Below are 12,262 nucleotides of genomic sequence, written 5' to 3'. Positions count from 1 at the left end.
TAACCCTCACGGGAACCTAAGTAGCAAGCATAGCTCGTGGCCAGTTATGTTGATAATTTATAATCTACCCCGTGGTTGTGTATGAAACGCAAATACATATTATTAAGCTTGATGATTTCTGGGCCAAAACAACCAGCAATGATATAGATGTTTTTTGGCGCCTTTGATTGATGACTTGAAGCAATTATGGGATGAAGGTGTGTTAGTGTTTGACGCATACCGGAAGGAGACTTTTAAGTTGCATGCAATGCTTTTTTTGCACAATCAATGACTTTCCAGCTTATGGTAACTTGTCTGGATATAGTGTCAAAGGTCATAAGGCATGCCCCATATGTGAAAATAATACCTGTTATCATCAACTGGTTCATGGTAGAAAGACTGTATACATGGGGCATCGGAGATTTCTTGATAAATTTCACCCTTATAGAAAATTAAAAAAGGCATTCAATGGCGTTCAAGACTATACAGATGTTCCACAACCATTAACAGGGAATCAAGTTATGAACGAGTTGAATGCATCAATGTTACTTTTGGTAAGACTCAAAAGCTTCAATCTCAAAGAGGTAAGAGGTCAAAAGAGATACCTACAAATGAGAAGACTCCGTGGAAAAAGAAATCTATATTTTTTTATCTTCCATATTGGAAGACTAGATGTGAGACATAGTATTGATGTGATGCATGTGGAGAAAAATGTATGTGATAGTCTTGTTGAACTCTTTTAGGACATTAAAGGTAAGACTAAAGATGGACTCAATGCTAGATTGGATTTGGTTGAAATGTGTATACGACCTACATTAGCTCCACGTGCGGGGATAAGAGAACATATTTGCCTCCAGCTGCTCATACTTTATCAAGAAAGGAGAAAATAAGTTTTTTGTGAGTGTTTACGTGGAGTAAAGGTACCACAATGGTATTCATCAAATATCAGTAAACTTGTTAATATGCAAGATTTAAAGTTGGTGGGGTTGAAGTCTCATGATTGTCATGTCTTAATGCAACAACTATTGCCAGTGGCTGTTAGAGGCATATTACCTAAAAAGTTGAGATATACCATCATAAGACTTTGTTCTTTTTCAATGCAATATGTGGGAAAGTGTTGATCCAGACAAATTAGATGAATTGCAAAATGACATTATTGTTACACTGTGTCAGCTAGAGATGCACTTTCCACCTTCATTTTTTGATATCATGGTTCATTTGCTTGTGCATTTGGTGAGAGAGATCAAACATTGTGGTCCAGCTTATTTGAGGTGGATGTACCCATTTGAACGGTACATGAAAGTATTAAAAGGTTATGTTAGGAACCGATATAGGCCGGAAGCATCTATAGTTGAAAGCTATGTTGCAGAGGAGGTTATTGAGTTTTGTACAGAATATTTGGCAGGGGTAGATGCTATTGGTGTTTCTACTAATCGACATGAAGGAAGAATTGCTGGGAAGGGTACTCGAGGAGTCAAAGTGAAGACTATGCCTCGTGAAGATGTTGAGGAGGCACACTTGTACATCTTGCATAATACAAGTGAAGTCGAGCCGTATTTAGATGAACACAAGGCATTGATTAGAGAGCAAAATCCAAGAAGGACAGACATGTGGATTGTGGGCGAACATAATCGAACTTTTATTCGTTGGTTCAAAAATAAAGTTATTGAAGAGAATAATATGTCTGAAACTGTTTCATGGTTAGCACATGGTCCTGGTTTGGATGTCCTATGCTATAATGGATATGACATTAATGGGTTTTCTTTTTATACAAAAGCTCAAGATGAAAAGAGCACTATGCAAAACAGTGGAGTTACTTTGGTTGCAAATTCCATGCATTTCAGTAGTTCGAAAGATACAAATCCTGTGTTCGCAGAGTTGTCATATTATGGTGTGATTGAAGAAATATGGGAAGTTGATTATGTTTTGTTTAGGGTGCCGGTGTTTCGATGTAGATGGGTAGATAATAAACATGGTGTAAAAGTTGATGAGTTGGGATTTACACTTGTTGATTTTAATCGTGAAGGGCACAAAAATGAGCAGTTCATAATGGCATCCCAAGCAAAACAAGTCTTTTATATTAGTGATCCTTGTGACAAAAAATGGTCAATTGTTCTTCATGGAAAGAGACAAATTACTAGAGATGAGAATGAAGATGTTAGTTTTGATATTGAGGAAATACCACCATTTTCTTCAAGTTTGTTGCCCACTATTATTGATAATGAGATAGATGAAGTACATGCATCACGAGATGATCATCATGAAGGGATATGGGAGAATTGATTATTACATGTAATGCCCGCTATTTATTTTGTTTTTTAGTTTTCTTATTGTAGTACTTTTATATATTCTAATAATTTTTGTTTCTAAACAGGCGTATGGATTCAGCAAATGGTGATGGTACTACAGAGGATGGTACTGCACAAGATACTCATACTACTCAAAGTAGTAATACTACTTCTAAGACGAGGGGCGCCACTCGTATGCAAAAACTCATTCTGCAGCGTTCTACTGAAGGGAAACACCACATTGAGCTTGATGGATTGGAGCCTGTCTACGGGCCAGAAGGCAGTGCATTTAAAAGTTATGTTGCATTAGTGGGACGAATACATACTCCTATCACCATAGATGAATGGCCGAATGTCCCAGAAAATATTAAGAGTACTATTTGGAAACAAATCCTGGTAACTTTTAATTTTGTAAGATTTTGATTTATTCATAAAGTTTCTATAATTACATTTCTAACTAATAAATAATTTTGTTTTGCAGAATACTTATGATATTCCCGACACAACTGATATGAGGAGAGTATGGTTAAGATATGTGGGTGATCGGTGGAAAGATTTTAAAGCGAAATTGGTGAGCAAGTATATATACGGCAGTTTTGCAGGTATGAGCCCATGTATAAAATACAACTTCATTGAACAAGAGACATGGGATGAGTTTGTAAAGTCGCATACAGGTTCAACATATGAGGTATCGTTATTATTCTATCAATATTTCCAACATAAACTCTATCATTATTATGAGGGACATGTAAAGAGTTTGATTAATATTTTGTATTTATATAGGCAAAAAAGAAAAAAATATCAAGACATACAAGCTAAGAATATTCATCCACATCTTTTAGCTCGAGGAGGTTATAAAAGGTTGGAGAAGATGATGATGGATGAGAAGTTGAAAGAAAAACAAGCGTTGGCTGATGCAGATCCGACGTATACAATGAGTCCTCCAAGTCCTCCACGTAGAGCCGAAAAGTGGAAGAAAGCAAGAATTGACAAGTCAGGAAATTATCGCACTGAATCAACAAGATTGGTGGCGGAAAAAATTGTAAGTAAATATGTTGTCATTTACTAAAGTAATAGTAATTATTATTGAATAATTTTTATATATGTTAGGATGCTCTTGAGATCCAAATTTCTCAAGGAGAATTTGTTGAGAAAGGAAGACAAGATTCATTGACTGTTGCATTGGGTACTGATGAGCATTCTGGACGTGTTAGAGCCATGGGAAGAGGACATGGCTTCAAAAGTGTATTTGGCCATGCAAAACGTCGCGAAAAGCCTCCTGAAGATGTTCAACAAATGGTTGATGATGCTGTTGCAGTAGCGTTAGAGAAACAAAAGCAGCAAAATATTTCTGAACGGGAGGAATTTGGTCAACGATTAACTGAGCAATTTGAGGCAAAAATAGCTAGTATGATGTTGAAATTTAGTGCTATGCAGACTCCTTTACAAGCAAAGCAGGTGGATGACGTATGTGTGGATGTTGTGTCACTACCTCCAAGTGACAAAGCTAGTTCCCCAGACCCTTTTAGTAATTTACCGACTGTAAGTATTCGTTTAAAGTTATCTTATTATTATTTATCAATAAAATTTTATATGATTTTTAATTAAAAATTATTGTAGTTAGGGGCACGATGTCAACTGTTCTTAGAAGATCCAATTAGACGTCCAGTAGCATATGGGACAGCTTACAGTGGTGGACAGGTTCATGGGGTTGTATTGGATATAAATCATGTGAAGGTGAGCGTAAATGAAGTTAGTGATCCAAGTGCACATGTACCAATCCCCACCAGTGAGGTTCAGCTTGTAGGTGATGCAATTCAACACTTTATTGCTTGGCCAAAGAAGCTGGTAGAGTTATGTACTAAAGTTGATGTGGTATGTATACTGAAAATATTTCTATTTTAAAATAGTAAGTAATTTACTTTTTAAAATAATAATTCTTACTTGTATTATAATTCACAGTCAAAAGAAAAGACCAAATTGACTTTTCATTCGGGTGTGCAATCCGTTCATCAACAATTCACTATACCTGATGATGATTCTTTGACTGATGGATGCAAAAAGGCCTTTCCAATAGCTCGCCATTTTGAACACCCTCTTGTGGTCCATGTGGCTCGTGGTATTATGGGCAACATTGACTATGACTTGCACCTTCTAAGTGATGAGATAATGCGTTTCTTAAATATGGAGACCATCGATGTTTCTCTAATTCAGTTCTTTATGAGGTAATAAGTTCTTTAGTATTATTTATTCATAATAGTTTTATATTTATATAGTTGGTAATCTATATATAATTGGTTGTGTTTGTGAGAATAGGGGTATTTACATTAGTTTTGAGTTGGCATCAAAAGACACGTATGGCTTCCTAGATCCATATTGGATTCAACCACAAATGAATAATATGGAAGACAGGAAATCATATATAAATGCCACCATGCAGTCGGGGAAGAAATTGGTATACTTAGCCCCATATGTTCTCAAGTAAGTATTAATTACGTTTTAAATAAAAGTACTTATATATAATATATTTTTATTATATATTATATTCACTTAAAACTAATAAATTATTTATTTGTAGTGAGCATTGGATGTTGATGGCGATTTGTCCTCGACTAAATGAAATTTTTTGGTTTGATTCACTTGGTCATGGGCCGCGTGAAGACATTAAACATATAATGGAAACGTATGTAAATTTATATAATTAATTAATAGTTATCATTAAACTAGTGATGCCAAGTATTTATATATATTCTATGTCTTATATTAATAGGTGTATGACTGCAACAAACATGATGAGTGGAAAGAAACAAAATCGTTCACCAAAATGGACTATATGTTCGGTAAGTACTTCATTCACTTTGTAAAACATGCAAACTTATTATTTTTTTTTATTAATTTATTTTATTTTTATTGTAATTCAATGTAGTGTGCTATACAAAAGGGAACCACCGAATGTGGTTATTATGTGATGAAGTTCATGTTGGAAATTGTTTCCAACAATCTAAGCAAAGGAATGGATAAGGCAAGTAATTTCTTAATATATCTTTTGGCTTCAAATGTTTAAAAATACTTGCTTATTTATTAATTTTATTTCTTTTGAACTTTGTAGGCTTTGGAAAGACAAGGAAGATTGCCCTACAACAAAAAAGAGATTGATGAAGTTAGAGACAAATGGTCTAAGCTTCTTATTGATGAATGGGTTAATAAAACGCTTCTTAGTTGATACTTTACGTTTAAAATTAGTTTATGTTTATTGGCTTAATGTTTAGTAGTTTTGTTGAATTGTGGTACTTATATTAGTTTTATGTTTAGTAGCTTGAATTAGCTTAATGAATTGTGTTCTTTATATTAGTTTCATGTTTAATAGTTTGATACTTTACGTTTAAAATTAGTTTATGTTTATTGGCTTAATGTTTAGTAGTTTTGTTGAATTGTGGTACTTATATTAGTTTTATGTTTAGTAGCTTGAATTAGTTTAATAAATTAGTTGATGTTGAATGCTGAATGTTAAATTGCTAGCTGCGCAGGGTTTGAAAATTGATACAGGTGGGGTAGAAAACATAAAACGCATATAAATAAATAAATAAATAAAAAAAGAACATACGGCGTCGGTTTTTACCTAAAAACCGACGTCGTAGGTCAATTATTATTTTTTTAAAAAATAATAAATATATACGGCTTCGGCTTTTAGGTAAAAGCCGAAGCCGTATATATTTATTATTTTTTTTATAAAAAAAAATATATATATATATATATATATATATATATATATATATATATATATATATATATATATATATATATATATATATATATATATATATATATATATATATACGGCGTCGGTTTTTACCTAAAAACCGACGCCGTAGGCTAATTATTTTTTATTTTTTAAAAATAATAAATATGTACGACTTCGGCGTTTACCTAAAAACCGACGTCGTATGTAAATTATTTAAAATATATATATATATATATATATATATATATATATATACGGCTTCGGCTTTTAGGTAAAAGCCGAAGCCGTATATTACATACGACGTCGGTTGTTCAACCGACGTCGTATCATTTACTTACGACGTCTCTTAAGACGACGTCGAAAGATAATCGACGTTAAATGGGGTATTTTAACCGACGTTAAAACCGTTTTCTGTAGTAGTGACAGGACCAATCGCATGCCCATACATGAGGGTCAGCGCATATAGCTCTGACACGGCCCCGCAGCACCCTGCCCCGTATTGCAACACGGAGGGGTCGATCGCAACCGACCGATGAACCGCAGCTCATCATAGTTTGATCGCAACCAAACAGTGGACCGCAGCCCAAGAGTATGTCATCTGACCGCAGCCAGGAAATATGAACCGCAGCTCATGTAGAACGTTTGATCGCAACCAAACGGTGGACCGCAGCCCTATATAATATTTATATACCTGACCGATCGCAACCGGCCTGGTTAACAGTTAGTATGGTTCTCAACCCATCCAACTGCCCGTATAACCAATTTGATCGCAACCAAATTGGGGTAACATGCACACATAACACATAGCAAGTACAAGCAGCCCACATTAGAACACTGGGAAGGGGGAGAAAACGTATAATGAAACCTATGCGTGGTCATCCACAACTAAGAATAGTCCTAAGGGGTTCATACGTCTTACACCTAGGCCAACGGGATACCAATTCAACTAGCATGCAATATACAAGACTCTTTCAGCCTACGAATGGTATCCGAACATCAAACTAGACATAGGCACGATGGGAGGGGTTCGTTGGGACACCACGGGGGTCGGGGGAACATCAAACGGGGAAGCCAAAATCCCGGGTTGGGGTGATTTCCAGCGGGTAGCCGGTGGGTGAGGGTTCACCCGCCGGCTGCCCACCGGCGTTAACTGTTCCGGGCAGCGGGTGCCCGGCGGGCAGCTGCCCGCCCGCCGGCTGCCCGCTGCCGGAACTGCCCATCTTGGCCGCGGGTAGGTGGCGGGTCCCCTACCCCCCACTGACTCTTTCTTACCAAAAACACCCCGGGAACCTTTGTGGAACCCGAAACCATGCTTAGACACTTTCAAACGCAATCGACAACGATACGTAAACATTTAACGGATCACAATCAAGAAATATGCGGCACATATCCTATCATGCTTTTCTAACATAATTAACACCCAAACATGTGAATTCCCGCCCAATACACCAAGAATAATACCACACGAGTTTCTTGGCAGGGAGAGGAGAAGGAGGTGGTTTAGGCTTTCTTGTAGATACTCATACGTATATATACTACCCGTATAGATTAGGCCTTGGTATATATATATATATATATATATATATACATGTATGTGTGTATATATATACTACACAGTGGAGGGAGGTATGTATGTATAATTATGTCTTCGTATAATCTATATGCATATACGGGCATACTACGTATCCTTAGGCGTTATTATATATATACACATATACATACTTCTTATAATAATAGTAATAGGATTGCTATTATGGGTTGGGTTTGAGAGGAGTTCTGGGCCAGGTATGGGACATATATATATATATATATATATATATATATATATATATATATATATATATATATATATATATATATATATTTGGGCTCAGGGTTTGGGCCCTAATATCATAGCCTATATACTAATTATCCAAGGTCCATATATAGTAACATATTTAGGCTTTTAGGGTCTTTATTGGGAAATTATATTATGCACCGCGGTGCATAATCGATTATGCACCGCGCGTCTTTTTTTAAATGAAAATTAACAATGTTTATTTCCGCCGTTTCGCACCCTTTTGCAAAAAGTAACTCTGTTATTCAGTGTCATTCTGTATACACTGCAGTTTCAGTTGAACACAACTACAGTTTCATTTCGATATAACTATAGTTTCATTCGATATTTATAGACTCAAATATGTGAAAATGTTATTTAATTTTATTTTATATACACTATAGTTTCATTAAAACACAACTACATGATCATTTTGATATAATTACAGCTTCATTGTACAATATACACTCAAATATGTGAAATGTTATTCAGTTTCAGTTTATATACACTGCAGTTTCATTTCACTATAACTACAGTATCATTTTGATATAACTGCAGTGTCGGTTTGGATATACTGTAGTGTCAGTTGGTGTTTAATACACCAAACAAACGGACTCCGTTAACTCTTACGGCGGGCCGTTTCTTTACTTAAAGAAACGGCGTCGTTTTTGACCGCGGTGCACATGCACCGCGGTCTATAATATAACGACTGGTCTTTATTATAGGCAAGGGTACATGGTCCTCCGTGGACCACGACATTAATTAATTAACAGAAATTAACTCCCTATTAACTGTTCTTGGCGGAATTAATTATATAATTAATTCCGAGTTTGGAGATCGTAACACGGGGTGTTACAGTGTCATCAAACAATATAATACTACGCCAAATTAAAGCTTGGCCTTCGCATATCATTGCAGATGGCGAAGCATCTATGATTTGTCCACTTGACATCTGATCTGGTGAAGCCACTTAATTGGGATTGTGGTCTGGGGTACTTCAAACATTCACCAGAGGGTTGCTAGCTACACCAAGTTGATATGAAGCCTTTGCCTACCCTGTTTGATAATTTCTATCTCTAAAATGTAGTTGAATACCCTCTTCTTATTCCGGCCTACCAATGACCGATGACAATACAATCCAAGGTACTTACCCAAGTCCGGCAAGCTCATCATCACGAACACATATGGCCTGTGGTATTGTAGCTGAATGTGATTGTGGACTTGTTAAAGTTCACTGACTATCCGGAAGCCTCCTCATAAGTCTGACGGGTACGGTCTGTATGATGGTCATTGCTTCTTGGATATTAGCTTTGAAGAATAAAAGGCTATTGTCCGCAAAAAATGGATGGCTAGCTAATAGGTGGACCATTCCTCACAACCAGGGACGGAGCCAGAAAACTTGAGGTGTGGGGGGGGGGGGGGGGGGGGGGGTAGTAAAGAAAACTTACAATGTTAGTCAACATTATAATTAATTGCACCATATTATTATATATACCATACATTATCACTGGAAATTATGGAATTTTCGACCACCTGAAAGTAATCTTAAATCAAGTCAAAAGCAAAAAGTGGTCGAAAATAGCAACAAATGTTTTTCCGGATACCAAAAGTGGTTGGAACAAAGCTTTCGACTTGATTTAAGATCACTTTCAAGTGGTCGAAAATTCCATAATTTCCAGTAGTGATATTGTGATTATTATTGATAATGATTTCTAATTATACTATGTGTAGTAAAGTATGAAATACATAATTATATGAGTACGGTCGACACATGTGTCGATCATTACTTTAGAATTTTTTTCACATAACACAAAATATAATAATAACAATAACCACAACATTTATTTAAATATAGATTGTCACTTAACATCAAATAAAAAGTTTTGTCAATTATTTTGATACCAAATTTTGTCATAATTAACTTATATTCATTTTACTGGTTAACTGAATATTTCAAAATTTGAGAGATAAAACAAAAATTAGATGAATTAAATAATCAATATTAATTTTTGTCAATTTCAAAACTAATCATTTAAACTAGTAAATGTACATTTTAAAAATGTAAATAAATAATTAAAACACACAATAAATCACTAATTAATTATTCAACATATATAACTAATAAAACCAAAGCATATATCTCAAATTTGGAGGATTTTTTTTTAAAAAAAATTAAAATGTATACTTGATGCCATTCATTATTAAAATCTTGATAAAAGAAATAAGATAATAAAAAAATGGTCACTTTAATTATTTGATTTATTTCTTTTTATTTAATGAATTTGAACTTTAATATATATTTTGAGTTTATTTAATATAAACATAATAGATTTTTCTTATAAAAAAATTAGAGAGGGGCAAAAAGTGTATTTTATCATTACTATATCAATATATACATAAATATTTACTAAAAAATTTAGAGTGGGGGTAGGGGTAAAATGGGGGTGGGGGCAAGCTTGGAGTTGCATACTCTGCAATACCCCCTAGGCTATATCTCAACGAATCGTACGTGTGTGGATGGCCACATTACTGGAGGCGATCAGGAAGATGAATTTCACTCTCATCTCATCTCATGACAATACATTTCATGAACAAAAAGACTGCATTCCCCTCAATCTGCGTTTTTGCAGCTCTAAAAACTTGATGCAATAGTTTGTTTGTTTGTTTTTTTTTTTTTTTTTTTCTATGATGGGAAGGTCGATTTTTGAGCAAAAATATTCTCCATCAACACATTGATTTTTGGAGATATATTTTAAAACAAAAAAAAAAAACAGTGAGATGAGCGCAATCCAACCGTTATAGGCACCCGCTAAAGCGGTTCAGAGCTGGCGGCCACTCTGAAATTAATATTTATGTTAAAAAAAAAAAAAAAAAAAAAAAAACTAGCGGTTGCAAATGCAACAGCCAGCTACTTAATTTTTTTTATTTTTAATTTAATTTTTATAACATAATTTTTAAAATATTTGTGCTTCCAGTTTTTATTTAATATTTTTATTTTTTTTAATTTTAATATTGTTATTAAATTTGCAATTATCAATTAATTTAAATTAAATTTTCAATTATTATCAATTAAATTAAACTTTAATAATCTATCTACACTATTAATAAAAACAAAATTCTCAATTTTATCTTCCCGCCCAAAACAGTTCTATACTATACTATTTTACTATTCGTACTACAATTCTACATTAAAATTCTTATTCGTAATGTATTCTATACTCTGTACTATATATAAAAACAAAATTCTCTATTTTAACTTCCGTCCAAAACAGTCATATACTATTAAAATTTGCTTAATATTGTAAAATTATGTAATACAAATCCTAATAAAATATATTATTTCTTATTTTTCTATTCATACTATAATTCTTCATTCAAATTCCTATTCTAATATTGTAAAATAGTCCTAATAGAATATATTAAAGTACTACAATTCACGAACATATAATTACCTAATACTAGTATTTTCACCCGTGCGATGCACGGAATGAAATAGTTGTAATAAATTAAGAATATTTAAATCGATAAAAAGTTAATTTCACCAGAGGTCGCTTATCTTTTCCTGACAATTCCAAATTTAATCCTAGACTATAGTTATTAATTATTACTATTTGTTCTATGTTATAATTCTTACGTTAATATTCTTACTATTTTTATTAACACTTAATTACTTTTAGATATTATTTTTACCACTTATATTATTATTATTATTATTATTACTATTATTATTATTATTATTATTATTATTATTAGTTTCTTTTCAAGTTTTAATGGGTGAGGCACACAATAATAATATAACCATAATTAAATATTCTTGTATTGTATTTCGTGAGTCACAATAATAATATAACAATAATTAAATATTCCTGTCCCACACCATACTCTTGTTTAAAATAATATAACAATAATTAAATATTCCTGTCCCACACCATACTCTTGTTTAAATTTCATCCATTCCTCACTGATATAGATAAACCAACATTAGATAATAGACTTGGTAATTATTGTTAACCCCTAATTACCAAAACCTACTCATTACTTCTATATACAAAATAACCATACAACTTGTACAAACGATCCTACATAATAGTGAATAGGCCCATGGTTTTCACCTTTCGATTTATCAATTATCTGCATCGGAATAAGCCCTTTTGATCTTAGGGTACTCAGGCCTTTCATATCAAGAATCTATAAGTGAGTGGATCACAACCTATTGGGTGACATCAAAGAAACATGAGCAACAAGATTCGAACCTGCGTGGGCAAAGCCTACATGATTTCTAGTTAAGCCCAATAACCAGTTCATCACGCCCACTCTTAACATTAAGTTCTCACTTTTTTTTTTCAAATATTACTTATTGAATTGGGTGACAAAATTGGGGTAGAAGAACTAAATCAAAGAAATCAATTGAAACTTGACAATAAATTCTTCTCATAA

The 12,262-nt window shown here is 33.7% G+C and overlaps 1 long non-coding RNA gene across 1 annotated transcript; it reads left to right on the top strand.

Annotated features, from left to right (window-relative positions):
* The first annotated feature begins 3,891 nt into the window (after positions 1-3,891).
* On the top strand, positions 3,892-9,878 carry LOC109174107. The gene is made up of 3 exons (XR_002053016.1): positions 3,892-3,980; positions 4,619-4,622; positions 9,867-9,878. It is a non-coding gene; the product is annotated as an uncharacterized LOC109174107 (long non-coding RNA).
* Positions 9,879-12,262: the final 2,384 nt, after the last annotated feature.

This window comes from Ipomoea nil, unplaced genomic scaffold (assembly GCF_001879475.1).
Source record: "Ipomoea nil cultivar Tokyo-kokei standard unplaced genomic scaffold, Asagao_1.1 scaffold0519, whole genome shotgun sequence".
Classification (NCBI taxonomy): Eukaryota; Viridiplantae; Streptophyta; class Magnoliopsida; order Solanales; family Convolvulaceae; genus Ipomoea; species Ipomoea nil.
Note: the sequence above shows the minus strand (reverse complement) of the source record. Positions and strands in the feature narration are given on the sequence as shown.